Source organism: Phacochoerus africanus, chromosome 3, assembly GCF_016906955.1.
Source record: "Phacochoerus africanus isolate WHEZ1 chromosome 3, ROS_Pafr_v1, whole genome shotgun sequence".
In the NCBI taxonomy this organism is placed as follows: Eukaryota; Metazoa; Chordata; class Mammalia; order Artiodactyla; family Suidae; genus Phacochoerus; species Phacochoerus africanus.
Window position 1 is genome coordinate 131,377,019 of NC_062546.1, and position 17,004 is coordinate 131,394,022.

Below are 17,004 nucleotides of genomic sequence, written 5' to 3' on the forward strand. Positions count from 1 at the left end.
GATGTTGGTAATTAACATATTTAAGTGATTTTCTACTTGCTACTTAGGGAGCTTTGAGGATAGAGGGAAAAAAATGAATTTCATTGTATCAAAGCCCAATTTAACTGAGCAATTTCATCAAAAATTGGAGAATATAGCTTAGAAAAACCAAAGACTGAAGAATAGTGATATAAATTGTAAAATTCATCCATTATACATTTCATCCATTATAAAGACGTTGGAGGCAGAGAACTGTACATCTATTTTCCTAGGATTGTTTCTTTTATATCTTAATAATTCAGATTAGATAGAGTAACAGGTTTTTTTTTTTCTTTCATTTGTGTCATTCTTTTATTACTAAGGCTGCTGTCCTGCTTTTTAATCTATTGTTGAAAGATTGGTAACTTGCTTGTATTTCATTTCAAGAAAAAATTAAATAAAATGCATTATCATATTTTTCAGTAATGAGATATTTCAGAGTGAAGAAATAAGTCAATAGCTTTTCTGGTTTAGTAAGTTTATATTTTATTTTAAATATTCATATCCTGCTTTGTTTCAGGACGACTTCAAGGCTGCTGATATGTTTACTGTTCAAATATCAGGACAGTAATAATCAGGCCTTTAAAACTGTGGGTGAAAAAGCCAGCAAATTTCAGTCATCTTTTATTTATGTAAAGAGATTGTATGGCATTTTACTTCCTGTCCCTTTTCACAGGAACTTTACATATGGACTCTCCTCTTACTAGGAATCTTTATATTGGGAAGCTCTGCGTGAGGTTGAAGTTTTTATGGGGGAACTTGTTTAAAACACAGTTGTCTTTAAAGGCGGGTTTGCCACATAAGGTTAGGGGTTGCCAATAAATCCATTTATAGCAACTTCTGTATTCCCTGCTCCAGACACATTATCTGGGTGACCGGTGCACGATTCCCACAGGCCATGCAAGGCAGCGACAGTCTTAGCTGATCCCTCCGTGACCAAGGCTGATTTAAAGGGCTTCGGGTGTGGACTGGGCCGAGCCCCCCAGCCTGAATTGCTTGCCTGGGATCTTGGGGGGACTCCAGAATCTTTGGGCCCTATCCTGGTTTTCCTCTGCTGGGGTATAACAATACATTTTAGAAACTTGGTAATTTAATTTACTGCTGCCAACCGAAACAATAATAGCATCTTTGTGTTTCTCCTACCTCCATACCTCCCTCCTCCCGCCGATACAAGCACGATGTTGGCCCTGCGTAAATACAGCACAGAACAACACAGGGCCACCCCAGAGCGATTGGAGACTTTGGGACCTGGTCCCAGGGGCGCCCGAGGCAATCACGGGCTCCTGAACGTCCCTAATTCGCATTTGGGAAAGAAAAAGACACAGCAGGCGAGATGCTCCTTACACCTTCCATCTGCCTGAACTCAATCTTGCTCCAGAAAGTGAATGTTTGAGCGCGCGCGCGCGCGTGTGTGTGGTGTGTAGTTAAGTGAGGCAGAGAAAATTCAAGAAAGCCACACAAGTCACCCTAAAGCATCCACCAAAACTTCAGCTTGGTTAATTGCTCCCATATGTCCTCCTCCGCTGCTTTCAAAAAGCAGCAAGGAGGGGGGAGGCCGGGCCACTTCACTGATTTGTAGAGGTTGAAAAAAAGATTATCACCCATCTTGATCCAATCCTGGAGGGGCCTAAGCGCAGCCTCGGGGGCCTAGCCCCACTGGGGGAAGGCCGGGGGTGGGGGGACCCTGTAGAAAGTTCGCGCACCGCACCCCAGCGGGTCCCTGGAGCCGCCGCAGCCCAGGGCTGGGAGGGGCGCGGGAGGCGCGGCCCGGGCGGGCGCGCGAGAGGAAGGTGCCTTCGGGAACACGCGCAAGGGCGGGGATTCGCGCTGCCAATGAGGCCCGGCTGTGGGCTGTGCGAGGCGGGGGGACGGGCGGGAGCGCAGCCTTAGCTGTGGCAGCTGCGGGAGCAGCGGCCGCCTTGGGAGTCGGAGGAGAGGTAGCCGCGGAGCGCAGAGCTGGCTGCGCCCCGAGGCCCGGCCCTGGGGGTGGGGAGCAGCGCGGAGGAGCTGGAAACTTTCCCTGCAGGTAACTCCCGCCGCTCTGGCGCCGCCGCCGGGCTCCGCACGTCCGGGGCAGGACCAGCTGCTGCAGTGCAGAGGGGAGCTGGGGGTCCCGGGAAGAGGAGAGGGTGATGGGGAGAGGGGAAAGGCATGTGGGAAAGTTTCTGGAGCCTCCCTGCCCCCCTTCGCTGGGCACACCCGGGAGCTTTCCGGGGATAGGCACGGACATGTTGGGCGCTCCGGGCCTTGGTCCTGGCGTCTCTGGAGAATCGGTGCCTTCTTTTAGCTTCCCCACTGCGACGGACCGAGCGGGCCCCGGGTGGAGCTGGGGTTCGGAGGCACTGGGAACGCGCGGCGGCACGCTGGAGTTTCGGGACCACCCCCGCCCGGCGCGTCTCCGCGCCCCTCTTCCCGCCTCCTCTGTAGCCTCTGGGCTTGGCAAGGGCCTGGCTGCGCCTGGTACCTGGGGCAGGAGAGGCGGGGGAGAGGTGCGCCTGCCACCGTGGGGTCCAGGGCGCCCCGGGAGTGTAGGTGAGCGCGGGTCGCGAAGTTGACGCGTGAACTTAAACCCCAGCAGAGTTGAAAGTATTGCTTCGCTTCCAAGAACATTGCGATGAGTATATCCACGTTTTTTGGGGGGAGGGGTAGGTGAATTAGGATTAGAGATTGAAGGAGAGTTGGAATTGTATCAAGGTTATGTACCCTCCCGTTCTTGGAGAGTGAAGCGTGCTTACTTCTTTTGGGAAACATATATCGGGGGCAAGTTCTTCCTGCAGGACTTTGGGGTGCGGGCGCGCCACGTTGTGGGTGTGAGGGGCTCCCGGCTTTGGCGCTGGAGCTTTCCGGAACGGCTGGCGAGGAAGGAAGCCCTAAGGCATTGTGTGCGGTGTTTGCCGACAGAGACGTCGCTAGACCGGCGTTCTCAAAACTTACTTCACTTATTGTGTGAGGCTCCGGGAGGAAATGCGGCGGTGGCCAGGTAGAAATACGGCGCTGCGCCCGGGGGTTCGGAGGTCACCCGGCTCCGTGACAGTCTTTCCCGTACCAACTCCCTCCAGCCAAACTCCTGGCAGCCCCAGATCCCGGTGCCTCGAGGGATGGTACTCGTCTCGGTAGCGCCCTTCCTTGCTGGAATAAACTCGGGGAGGTTAGGAGGGCATCTTCGTCTTGAACTTGACCCTAGAAGAATCGAAGTCTGGGAAGGTTACAAGATATAGGAAGCTGAATCTTCCCGTGAGATGGGCCTCCCACTCTGGCAAGGAAAGGAAGTGCCTGGTTTAGGATCTTTGAGGAATTGGGTTTAGGACTGCTGAGGTCGTTAATTTGAAATGCCAGACCCTCAGGCTGCAGAAGTTAATCTGTTTGTAGAGGGTGGAGATGGGAGAGGAAAGGTGAAACCGGGTTAGTGGGTACAGAGAGTTGGTATTTCTGTGTAGCAGCCATGAAGGCAGTCTGTATCTCTGCTTTCACCAGATCCGCTACTCTCTCTCATTTTCCTTCCTGGGTCATCTTTATTCCTGCCAGGCTGGCACTCCTAGGGTGGGGGAGGGGAAGGAGAAGAAAGCAGTTGGGAAACTTCCTGGCCAGCTTGGAGGTATTTAAGATCTGCTACTCTGAGGATTCCAGGATTTTAACAGCTGCTTCTTGATTGCTGGGAATGAAAGAATTTACGAGCCATCCAGAGATGTTCATTATAGTGGTAGTCTGAATGTTTTACCCATCTAAGCTTCTTAAAGATCTCGCAAGGGACCTTCAGTAGAGTATGCCAGTTTGTGTCCACCAGAATGCTTGTTGGGTGTCAGAGCTCATGGTAAATATATCCTGGAGGTATTAAGATGAAAAGTATGTGGGAGTAAAGGAAATATGGTATCTGACATCCTTCAGGACTTCCTCCTAGGGTTGCTCCTGTTACCTGCCAAGTGAATTCAGTCCAGGCTTCCGGACTGTTGTGATTTGACAATAAGAGATGGGAAATAGTGTCATCGATTTTAGTGGAGGCAGGAAAGTCCAGAAATAAATTTCAGGTCGCTTTCCATGACCCTGTCTTTCAGCTGTGATGCCACAAATTTAACTTTTGCAGGGACTTGTAAGCCGTGTTTTTCCTGCCTCTTTGGTTTAACCACCAGAATGTCTAAATTATCATAATTCATGTCCACCGTGGAACTAAAACATAACCCATTCGTAGTCAGCCTTTTTCTGTTTCCCATAACAGCCTGTAGAAAAAAAGAACATTTTGTCTCTTTAACCACACACAATTTATCTGGTGCCATAGTGGGTTTTTGATAGTGGGTGACCGAGGATGCAAATGTAAAGACAACGGAATTTTCTCTGTTAAATTGTTCATTTTTAGGCAACATCTCCCTCTGAGTTGCTGATTAATTCTTTATCTTTTGGGCAACATTAAAATCAGTATCCCTGGGCTGGTAGAGCTGTAATCCATATTATAATGATGCCTGCCATCATAGCTGGAGGTTAATGTTATGTTGATGTTTCCAGAAGACATTTTTAACCCGATTGTAAAGGTTTTTGTCTGAGTTGGGTTACAAGTAGATTTTGAGTCTCATAGTCAGAGATGGCTTTATTTTTTATCTTTCTGTTGAAAAGTTTAGTTTAACTTGTAAATTATAGGAGTAAAGTTTACAAAAGCAAAATAAAGCAGAAGAGATCTATGTATTGCTGGGGAGTGTTTTGCTTTAGTCCCTAGGATAGCTTTGTTTTGAACCATCTTTTAAGTGCATATGTCAGTGGTAGAAAAACTAGAATTTTCCCTTTACCTCCCACCAGTTTACAAGTGTTTTCTGTACTCTAGACTTTTAATCCTTTCTGGGTCTTAGTTTTCTCATCCTTATTACCCCTAAAATGGGATTACCTTTTAACCCTATAGTTTTGTGACTATCCAGTAGTTTGAGAAATGTAGGCATTCTGGAGCTAGTGCTGTACTATTTGAACAGTACTTTGGGGTTTATAAAGGGCTTTACTTACATATTTTATCCTTAAACCCCCAGTTAAGTAAACTGAGTGTGGGCAAGGTAGATCAGTTTGCTTGATATCATCTGTAAATGGTGGAGTTGAACTCTAGGTCTTTGGAGTCTCCCTATTTCTGCTCGCATATCTCTATTCATGGAGTCAAAAGTCAGTTGGCAAAAACTTGACAAACAGACTTATGTTAATATGTGACATTTTCTCATAATATTTTATTTATGGGTTATTCTGGTTTCAGAACCCCAGGGTTAACATCTATGCTTTGATGTCAGAGATTAAAAACAGTTCAGTAATAATGGTAATAAAACTTTCTCCCCAAGAGAGTTTCAGAAATTCACATACCTCAAACTAATCATTTGTTTGTTTTCAACTTCTTTTTTATTAAGTAGGCTTCAGGGTCTAGAGTGATTTATAATCTTGACTAGTGACCCAGACAGCATTCTTAAGGAAATCACTTCTCAAATCTGTACGTCTTTCTTAAAATAAGTAATAAAGATATCATTTGCCTTTCATCTTGGTATCTCTCAGCTGAATTACAAAGCCTGGATAAATGTCCCATTTTTAATGTCATCGTTCTTGGGCTCTTTCTACTGATGTCTGGATGAGTCTGATTTTGTAGCACTTTCTGTGCTAAATAAATTCTTCCCTTATGCTATTGGTTTAATGGTAAAGAAATAGTAGGCTGCAGGTGACCCATTTTCACTGTGACTCTGTTTGTATTGTGTCCTGCTTGCCTATTTAAGAGAGCCAAGTGTAATTTGACACTCATCTGGAAGCTGGTATGGATTTTCTTTAAAAGGCTCTAAAATAAAATTATGTGCTAAGCTATAGGCTCTTTTATGTCTGAGCACCCTGTCCATCTTCAGCTTTTTAAACTTATTCTCAGAAGGCTGTCTTTTCAACATACTAAGCAAGGGGGTTTAAACCTCAGGAAAAGGATGCATCAATGGCTAAGTAGTAAAGAGGCTGCCATTTCCAGATGTGTGTGGGGAGAGTGGGTTATGAAGCAGGGTTTGTTGCTGAAGTTGGGAGACTGTGTTATCAGTGTACTGGAAGGGGACAAGCAGAAGAATGGCTTCTGTTTTTGTTTTGTTTTTTATCAGGAGCATGGATTTTGAATGATAGGGGAGGACTTTTGCTAAAGAAGGCTATCGGGGAACATTATCTTAGGTAGAGTAGAAGGGGTTCTGGTTTGCTTTGGCTGTGTTGCTGATGAGGGCTGCCCTTCTGGGGTAGATCTTTAGGGGCTCTTGCAGTGTGTGTGATCAAGGAGAATATTCTGGAAAGAAGAGTCCCATAGGTAGGCATGTCAAAGACAAGAGAAGTATTGCAGAGGGATGGCAGAGTCCCTGAATTTTAGCACAGATTTTGCCACTACCAGGGAATTTATAAGTAAAAATGTTCTAGCTGCTACTGGATATAGATGTGAACCCAGGATGTTCAGCCATCCAGAGCCACGCTGACTTACCACTCACCACCCTCCCTGCCTCACCCAGAACAGAGGCTTATTACCTCTGTGAGTTGGGGTCAGAGTTGGGGAAGTCTCTAAGAAGTACTTGGCTGTGACCTTTCCATGCATAGAAACTCATGCAAAAATAGGATTTTATATAACATATTCTTTTTAAGAAATACGAAAAAGATTTGACATACAGGTGCATATATAATGTATTTGCATAATTTAAAGTACAGTATATACATATCTGATGTGCTTTCCCCCTGTCATAATGGTACATTCTTCTTTGGCACCATTTCAATGGCTATTTAGTAAACCCATTACATACATTACTATAATTTATTTAACCAGCCCATTTTGACATTTAGGTGTTTTGGAAAGAAATGTCTCTGGAAAGAAATCTCTCTTAAGCTATCAGGCTCTGATGTGATTTACTCATCCTTAAATCACAGGGCCCAGCATATGGGGGTACCTGGCTACTAGTAGCTTCAAAACCTCACATCATCAAGAAACTGACTCTTTGTTCTTAGTTCCAGTTTGGGGAAAACGCTGGAGAGAATCTGGATTGGCCTGATGCCAGCCAAAGGAGAGTAACTGTTGGGAGTCGCCATTAGACCCACAAGATGGGACTGTGGGGAGACAAAATATCCCACAAAGAAGGGGGTTATTGTTAATGGGAGAGGGAGGGAGCTGGGTAAACAGAGCTCGCTGTCTAATGCGAGATATGTTTCCAAAAGTGGTATTGCTGGTCATAACAACATACTGATATGCCAGAGAATATGAACATTTTTAATGCTCCTGTGATATATACCCTGTAGTCTTGAGTGTAGTAGACTTTTCCACATTCTGTGGAGGTTTGAATTGCTGCGTGCACAGGCACTTGTGTAACAGGGTATTGAATTACTGCAAAAAACACAGGAGTTGGTCATTATTCCCATGTAACCCATTATTTCTTCTCTCTCTCTGCCATGCTTTATTCTAAATTACTTGGGATTAGTAACATCAATTATTAATGTTACTGAGTGCTTGCTGACTCTGTACTAGATGATTGAATTTAAAAAAATTCTGTGGAAATGAAATAGTATGGTTCTTTCTTTACCCATTGTCCTACATACATGGAGTGCTCTGGCAGGGATAGTTTCTTGCTTGCACCACAACATTCCCCATCCTGGTCCTCCCTTCCTTCTTGTGGCTTAAACCAGCAACTCTTTATTTGCTTAGTTTTCAGAAATTGGAGCTGGGTTCAGCTGGGTGGTTTTTTTTTTTTTTTCGCCTGGGTCTAGGCTCACTCAAGCTCTAGTGGTTACATGATTCATTTCAGGGGCCACTGATGTAATAATTTACCACATTACTTGATAACACAACCCTGCTTTTGATTAGTTTTCCATTGGTCATGTGCTTCAGGGTAGGTTGGGTGTGTCCCTAACCCCAGGGAGTGAATCTTAAGCCAAGTCAACTCTAGTAATACTGCACCTGTTGCTAGTGAGTGGTTAATGAGTAAGTGTGTGACAACTTTGGGTCTCACCATATTGGGAACCTAAGATTGTCAGCAGAATAAAATAGGTTGACACTGAAAATCACAGAGTACAAAGATGAAAGGGGCTTAAGACCACAGTGACTTTTTTTAGCTACTGAACTAATGCTAAAACCACTGTGACTCAGAACTTCTTATGTGGGAATATTTTTATTATCGTTTGAGGCAGTGATCTCCAAAGTGGAATGTGCCAGACCATCCAATATGGGAAGAAAGAAAATTTTATAAGTTTACCTAGAAAAAAAAAAATAGGCCAGTTGAACCTGGTTGCTATATCTGAAAGTCTTCTGTCACTTAGATTATATGGGGTTTTCTGTCAATTAGGTTATATGGGGTCTTCTGTCACTTAGGTTATATGGGGTCTCCTGAGGGAAGAGTAGGCATTTTACAACTGGGTGAAATTGACAGTGGTACCCTCATTCTTATTCTTGCCTTTGGTGAGCTCTAATATGTAAATAGATTTATGGGTTATAGCATTTAATTTTAAGTAAACCAATTCCCACAAAATAGGCAAATGGCTTAAAAAAATTATTGCAAAGAAGATTAATGGTAATGATGTAAATCTACAGGAATAAGAAAATGATTTGAGATTAGGAAATGACTTTTAAGTCAAATTTAATAAGTTGGCACCAAAATTGTGTATGGATGTGTATAAATAAATAAAAATAAACAAGAATACTGCTTGAATCATTCTTTGCATATTTTTAATGGATGTTTTATAATGTATTTAATATAACAGTAAACATGTAATTCATAACGCTAGTGTTTTAATAATGTATAAATTATTGAGGGTACATGTTTAATTTTTTTACTATTAGGGCTGCGTGATGAAAAAGTTTTGAGACCACAGTTTAAATCGATTATTGTCATATATGTTACTTGCAGCTGAAAGCACCATAGCTAGTGCAGGACAGATAAGAGCCCTGGCTATTCTGCTTTTATTCATGAGTTTCAAAATTCTCTGCGATCTGGTTTGCAAGTTTCTTCTCCATTGTGCTCCCTTTGTCTCTGCCACTAAGCTCCTGCCCATTCCGTAAAGGTCATACTTTTCAGTTTTGCCTGAGGAGGCTGGGTCTGCCCTCCGCCCACCACTGAAGTTTGCATTGTCCTTCAAGGTGCAGCTCAAGTAGATATTGCTTTCTCATTCACATTTTTCTGATTTCCCTCTTCTGCATCTAAATAGTCCTTCTATCTAATCCCCTTAGCACACTGCTTGTACCTTGATTATGTTTTTCTCTTTTTGCTTTTTATTAGTAAGTTGTTTGTCTGCTTATTTTACCTATGGGTTGTAGGCTTCTTGATGGTTGGGGTCCTGGCATGCTGTAGTCATTTTTTAAAATCGCTTGTTTCTCCTTCTGGGAGAAATGGAGGCAGGCAGAGAACGTATAAATTTGCTCTGGGCCTGTTACCTTGGGGAGGGTCTGTCCTCCAGCCAGACAGCTTAAGGAGGTAGAGAGCACTGTATACATGTGAGGGATCTGAGGGCAAGACAGGAGGATCCAGGATCCAAGCCAGGGTCACTTGTATTCCAAAGCTGTTTTGTCTGTCCTCACTCTTGCTGTCTGCAGTTACATGTGGTTCTTCTTTCACATGGGAACACCAGCATGGGTGAAAATGGAAAGTTTCATGGGGTGATGGCACAAAGATGTTACTGGACAATCCTGGGCAGGTACCGTGAGGTCAGAGGAGAGTCTGCTCTCCTCGTGGAGTAGCAGGAAAGGCCTGGAGGGTGACATTTGTGGAGAGCTACATGTCTATGGACAGCTAGGTGCTTGCAGGTACCCCTAAGCAAACTCATGGGACATTGTTCCCTGGTAGGGTCTGGCTCGAGCATCCCCACTGAGAGACGGGAGGTGATAGACTCTGCACTGCCCAGCTGAATCAAATTCTTTATGCACTATTGTCTCCATGGGAACGATAATTGAAGGTTGACAAATTGTCAGCTTTCAAGTCGAGCCATATGAGATATATGCTATCATGATGGAAAACAGGCATCTCTCCAGGGTTTTGAACGTTATAAATTGCCTCCGAGATGCAAGGGAGATGTCAAACTTGATTCTTTCCGTGTAGAAGTGACTTCTAGGAATTCCCTTTCATGGCTCGGTGGTTAACAAACCTGACCAGGATCCATGAGGATGTGGGTTCAATCCCTGGCTTCACTCAGTGTGTTAAGGATCCAGCTTTGCTGTGGCTGTGGTGTAGGCCGGCAGATGTAGCTCCAATTAGACCCCTAGCCTGGGAACCTCCATATGCCGCAGGTGCGGCCCTAAAAAGCAAGAAAGAAAAAGGAAGTGACTTCTGGCTTAGATTTCTTTTGTTACGGAGTTCCCGTCGTGGCGCAGTGGTTAACGAATCTGACTAGGAACCATGAGGTTGCGGGTTCGATCCCTGCCCTTGCTCAGTGGGTTAATGATCCGGTGTTGCCGTGAGCTGTGGTGTAGGTTGCAGACGAGGCTCGGATCCCGCGTTGCTGTGGCTCTGGCATAGGCCAGTGGCTACAGCTCCGATTGGACCCCTAGCCTGGGAACCTCCATATGCCGCGGGAGCGGCCCAAGAAAAATGGAAAAAGACAAAAAAAAAAAAAGATTTCTTTTGTTACCCATTTTGTTTTGTTTTTTAATGATTTTTATTTTTTCTATTATAACTGGTTTACAGTGTTCTGTTAATATTCTACTGTACAGCAAGGTGACCCTGTCACGCATACATATATACATTCTTTTTCGTTTTGTTTCCTTTTAAGTGAATTTCTAAAGGGCTTTTTAAAAAGTGTTGGGGCTCTTAACTGGAACAGGATGCAGTTTTTCCTCACATGTACAACAGATATTAGTTCAAAGCTTGCTATAAAACTTTTAGCCATGGAGTAAGAATTTGTGATAAGGGGAATCTGTCTTGGGATTTAGTTGTTCATATACCCACAGGATCTGTTTATAAGAATGGGATCACTTCTGGTGCATAAAGATGGAAATCTGGGGGTGTTTGAGGTGAGTTACTGGGAACCCTTAAGTATCACCTGAAAGATTGTCGAAGAGTTTTGATTTCAGGTTATGTTTTGTGCTTAGTTATTGTGAAGCCAGTAACTTATTTTGAGGAGTCACGGGAGAGAAACCCTTTGACATATCTCAAGACAGTTTTCAAAGTGAAAGCTAGGTGTGTTTTGAAACTTCAGACTTTGAAATTTATTCCATTGTAAATTTCCAAGGAAGTGGATGTGAATGAGTAAAATTTAAGTCCATTTAAGGAAAATTTTGCAATACAATTCTTTCGTATTACAGAGTGATATAAATTAAAACATGTTGACTTAAAGATTAAATATGATTATTTACAGATGCAAAAGACAGAAAAAGAGAGCAGCTCCTAAATTGTAAATGGATGCAACTGTGAAATTTTTATTATTCAGGGGTCTTAAAGCATGCATGTGACTTAAGAGAATCTTTGGAGTCATTTATCTAGATAAAGGAGTAGTTCCCAAAGTGGGTTCCATGGCAACAGATTCTCAGGAAATTAATAGACGTTATTCAGGGAAACAAAGTTTTATGTTCACATAAGCAGGAAAATCTGGATTAACCAAAGTAAAACAGGTATTTTTAACTGCAGGACTTTTGAACATCCTTATTTCTAATGTTCATTCTGATTCTTCTTGGAGGGAAACAGGATTTAGTATTTCCCAAATGCATTGCATTCTAGAAACTTTTGTGCAAAGCATCTTTTAGCCAGAAGAAAATACTGGATCATTGAATTTGCTGTACTATTTTAAAGCAAATCCCAGACATCATATAACTTTACCTGACAAACTTTGGTACATTTTTTTCCCCCCCCGGAGTGTTTTGTTTTTTCAGGGGCACACCCATGGCATATGGAGGTTCCCAGGCTAGGGGTCCAATCAGAACTATAGCCGCTGGCCTACGCCACAGCCACAGCAATGCCAGATCCAAGTCATGTCTGCAACCTACACCACAGCTCATGGCGATGTCGGATCCTTAACCCACTGAGCAAGGCCAGTGATTGAACCGGCAACCTCATGGTTTCTAGTCGGGTTTGTTTCCGCTGTGCCATGATGGGAACTCCCCTTTTGACTTTTAAAAGAGAATGTATCTGAATTTGTTTCCTTGTTGATATTGTTTACCTTGTTCATTTGTCCTGTTTTTCCTGTAAACTAGAGTTTAGATCTAAAGGTGTATTTAGATTCAGGTTATGAAGTTTTTGAAGAAGAGGCCCTAGACTATGCTTTCTTTCTCCATATGCTTTGGGGACAGGCAGTTTAATTTAGCAATTCAGGAGTTCCTGTCATGGCTCGGTGGTTAATGAATCTGACTAGGAACCATGAGGTTGCGGGTTCGATCCCTGGCCTTGCTCAGTAGGTTAAGGATCTGGCGTTGCTGTGAGCCGTGGTGTAGGTCGCAGACGTGGCTAGTGTCTGGTGTTGCTGTGGCTCTGGCGAAGGCCAGTGGCTGTAGCTCCAATTCGACCCCCAACCTGGGACCCTCCATATGCCACGTGCGGCCCTGGAAAAGGCAAAAAGACAATAATACTAATACTAATTTAGTAATTCATAAGTCCTTTTTAAAAATATAATGGCTTAGAGTTCGTTTGGAAATTAATTTTATTAGTATATTAAGGGAAAGGTGTGCAAGTTTAATTTATTCCAGTTGCGGTTGGAAACATAGTGGTATTCTGAATAGTTGGCCTGGTTAAATGGATATACGTTTTCACTGTATCTTAAGACTATAAACCACACGACTGTTGGGTAAAAAAGGACTTGAGTATTAAACATTTCTGGTGGTAGACTTTTCTTTGGAATGACAAGGCATCTGAGTTGTAATGGCAAAACACTGTTCTATAAAGATTTATTTCTAAACACATTAATTTAGGAATATGTGTTAATTTTATCTCTATTAGATAAATTTTAATAGACTATCTTTCTGACAAATGCTTATGCTGATTCGAAGTACAGGCATAAATCTAAATACCCTTAGGGTGATGATTTTATATGTACATTGTCTTGGAAACTCAGACATGTAAATAAAAGTTCATATCATAACTGACTTTACTAACTTAATTTGATGTTTAAGTTTTTTCCCTTGGTATCTTTCCAATGCTTGTTGTAAGTCTGGGAAAAATTAAATTTAAAGGAGTTTTGTGTGTCTTAATGAAGAATAGCATGGTATATAAAAAGTAGCTTTGTTTGATGGATGGAAGCTATCATAGGCAGTTCTCAGCACAGTCTGATGTTTCACCCTTTAATGGGCAAGAATACATTATAATTTTCCTGTTGTGAATAATAAGGGGCCTAGGACAGAGCATGTACTTTGTAACTATAATAGTACACTAAACACACACACACACACACATTCCTTTTTACTCCTCCTCTTTTAAAATACAGATATGTGGCTCTGTGGGTTAAGAACCCAACTAGTATCCATGAGGATGAGGGTTCAATCCCTGGCCTTGCTCAATGGGTTAAGGATCCGTCATTGCCGTGAGCTGTGGTGTAGGATCGTGCGTGGCTGTGGCTGTGGCTGTGGCTGTGGCTGGCAGCTGTAGCTCTGATTTGACCCCTAGCCTGGGAATCTCCATATGCCGTGGTTTCAGCCTTAAAATAGCAAAAAAAAAAAAGGCAAAAAAAGAAAAATGAGGGTAGTGATTCCTGTTCCATGGGGTTCTTGCCAAGACTAGAGGTGAGAACCTATATAAAATACTAACAAGCCCAGGGCCTTTTCTCCCTTCTTCTCTTAATTCTGGATCAGTAATTGAATAGACATTTCTGTTTGTTCTGAGTGTTTTAAACATGGCTAATTTCAGGATACTTATTACAGAAGTCCAGATAAGAGCTTGATTTCAAGATAACCTGTATACCCAGTTTGTCAGTTGCTTATATTAAAACAATTAGACGTTTATATGAAATGTTTTGAACAAGGGGGACATTTTTAGGTAGTATTATATAGAGGAGAAGGAACCAGAGAATAAAGAGGGCATTTTATTATTGGCATGAGCATATTGCTCACAAACCGTCTGGTTTTAATGAAAATCAGTATTTAAAAAGTCCATTTATTTACTAAGCCTGGGAGAACATGAGATGCTCTGCAGACCTCAGTAGAGTTTTGCTCAAGTGTGGTTTAGAATAATAAACTTCATTTTATTTAGATGGAGTAAGCCTGTGGTGCCACACTCAAGTCATCCGAGTGCATTTATTTATGCATGGGGCCCTGGCCAGCCAGGGAGGCAGCTTCCTTGCATAGGAGAGGCATTGGTGCTTTCCTGAAGAGCCCTGGATCCTCTAGGAGCAAGGACTGTCCCTATTGGCTTGTGCTGTGTGAAGCACGCGTGGAAAGGGAGAATTCATGTACCCTACCTTTGAACAGCAAAAGCCAAGAAACTGGAGTCTGCTTAAATAGGCATTAATGGGGAAAGCCAGATGAGTTTTCTTCTATCAGCTGTTTTGAAATCTGGGGCATTTGGTTTGTTAATGGCTTGTGCAAGAAAAGTTCTCAGGAAGAAGACCAGGGCTCACACTGCTCTCTACCGGGCAGTACCTGCTCTCTGAGAATGGCCTTGATTCCCTCAGGGCACTCAAGTCCAGCTCTGCTAAAGATTTTTTTTTTGCATTTTTTTCCTACCATGAAGTTAACAGTTTTGTTTATCTTTTTCTTTCTGAAACGTTTTGTTGTAGCAAGAAGGACTCCTTAAACTGTCCAGGCCCATATACCAAAAGTCTAGCCAGGAAGAATCTAAGAGTGTGCTTTCCCCCTTCCCATCTTGGAAAAAGTTAGAAGACATCATTTTTAGAGAGATAGTGATGGAGTTCTAAGCAGATGGGATTTATAGATATTTCACCTTTCACTTTTTTTTTTTTGCTTTTTCATTAAGAGCAGTCTTAGTTCAGTGAACATAATATTCTTAGGAGTTTTAGAAATAAAAAGTGACCATGAAGGTGTTAACCGTTTGACAAATTAGAAACTGTTTTCACTTGTCAAAAGGTGGCGGAAGTCTTGCATTTATTTTCCCAGCGAATATTTTTTGTCATTGTGCCCTTCTGAGTTTGAGGCCCAGCTCTGTGTCTCAGTCTGAGGAGTACAGATGCCAGCGAGACCCTGTGCAGCAGGGGAGACGAGGACGGCGGGGAGGGGGATGAGGCAGGGGAGGAGGAGTCGGTGGCCCAGGAGGGCGTCAGGGAGGAGGTGAAGGATGCCATGTGGGGAAGAGGGTGAGGGGCTTTCTCTAAAGATGGGACGATAAGCAGAGGCTGGGGAGGCATGAAAATACCAGTCATGTTTAGGGTGTTGTTACTAGAACAGATGGTGCCTGGCATTTGGGTGCAGTGGCAGGGAAGGGAGAGCCAGATTGCAAAAGGCCTTACTTGCCAGGCTAAGAAGTATGGACTTGATCCTGTAAAGCAAGTGATAGCTGTCAAAGGTTTTAAAGCAGGGAGATGATGTAATTAGAGCCACGTGCTGGAGGAAAGCTTTGGTGGCAGTCGGTGGCATGAAGGAGAGACTGGCCTGGGGACAGATGGGCAGCGGGGCTCTCTGTCATGAGGCTTTTAAAGTAGGTCAGGTGAGAGATGATGTTTGAGGCCCAAGTTAGCTGGAGGAAGAGAACAAGAAAGTCTGCTGAATACCTTTCATTGTGCATTTAGGGTGCCCTGGCTCACGTCACGTTCACAGAAACTTTTCAGGGTGCTGCTGTCATTATCCTCATTTTTCAGAAAGGGGAAGGGGCTCAGTCAAGATTTGAACTCAGGTTGACACTCCTGTGTTGCTGAGCTGTTAGAACAGGGGGATTGGAACATAGAAAGGTGCAGGGGGTGGGGAGATGATTTTTTGTGCTGGAACGGAGGCTTCTTCCAGAATAGAAAAGGAGTACTTGGCAGCTGACCAAAGGTAGAGGTCAAGGCTGCTTCCAGGCTGGGCAGCGAGGTGTGGATGATGAATGGCATAAGGCATGGAGAGAACTCTCTCAGGAGGGGAGGGGCCGGGCTCAGGGCTCCTCTGGGATATGCAACGGAAACCCCCAGCCCAGTAGGCATTAGGAAATGTGGTTCTTTTTTGTTTGTTTGTTTGTTTTGTTTTTTTGCTATTTCTTTGGGCCGCTCCCGCGGCATATGGAGGTTCCCAGGCTAGGGGTCGAATCGGAGCTGTAGCCACTGGCCTATGCCAGAGCCACAGCAACGCGGGATCCGAGCCGCGTCTGCAACCTACACCACAGCTCAACTGGATCGTTAACCCACTGAGCAAGGGCAGGGATCGAACCCGCAACCTCATGGTTCCTAGTCAGATTTGTTAACCACTAAGCCATGACGGGAACTCCGGGAAATGTGGTTCTTGAGATGCATCCCTACCTTCCTGTAGAAAGTGCTTCCTGTCCTCTGGGTGGGCTTGGAGAAGGCCTTCTGTGGGAAGAGATGGGTGACAGCCCCTACTCCTGTAGCCCATAGTTCCAGGCATTGTCGTGTTGCTGGGGTGCTTATTCTGGATGTACATTTCCAGGCCTGCCTGTAACTGGTGTTTCAGTAGGTCTGGAGAGGGGTTTGGCAACTGCATGTGTATCAAGATCTTAGGGTGTGATAAGTTGCAACAGGGTCATACTTTTGAGAATGTTTGGTTCTGAATGGCCCAGACTATCTTTTTTTTTTTTTTTTTTTTAATTTTATTGAAGTATAGTTGACTTAGAGGGTTGTTAGTTTCAGGTGTACAGCAAAATGAATCAGTTATATGTACACATATATCCATTTCTTTTCATGTCCTTTTCTTATATAATATAGGTCATTACAGAATGTTGAGTAGATTGTCCTGTGCTATACAGTAGGTTCTTGTTCCTCACTCATTCATATATAGTAATGTGTTGATTTTTCTTATTTGTTTGTGTCTCAATTGTAGATTTTTGGTTTGCAGGTTATTCTGAAGTTTTCATATCAGAGTCTATATATATATATACATGAGATTGTTTTAGGTTGTCGGTCTCTTAATTCTAATTGCATCTCCAGTGTCCTGCATTTGTACCCTCCTCTTCTCACGATTTC

At 43.5% G+C, this 17,004-nt stretch overlaps 1 protein-coding gene across 3 annotated transcripts in view; it reads left to right on the forward strand.

Annotated features, from left to right (window-relative positions):
* Positions 1–1,893: 1,893 nt before the first annotated feature.
* The window catches only part of TANC1 (tetratricopeptide repeat, ankyrin repeat and coiled-coil containing 1), a 244,305-nt gene continuing 229,194 nt past the window's right edge, over positions 1,894–17,004 (forward strand). For 2 of the 3 annotated variants that reach the window (XM_047772673.1, XM_047772675.1), the window contains exon 1: positions 1,910–2,044. The gene's annotated coding sequence lies outside the window, so the exon portion shown is untranslated. Of the gene's footprint in view, positions 2,045–17,004 lie in introns of all 3 variants that reach the window. The other variant, XM_047772674.1, reaches the window with a different exon arrangement.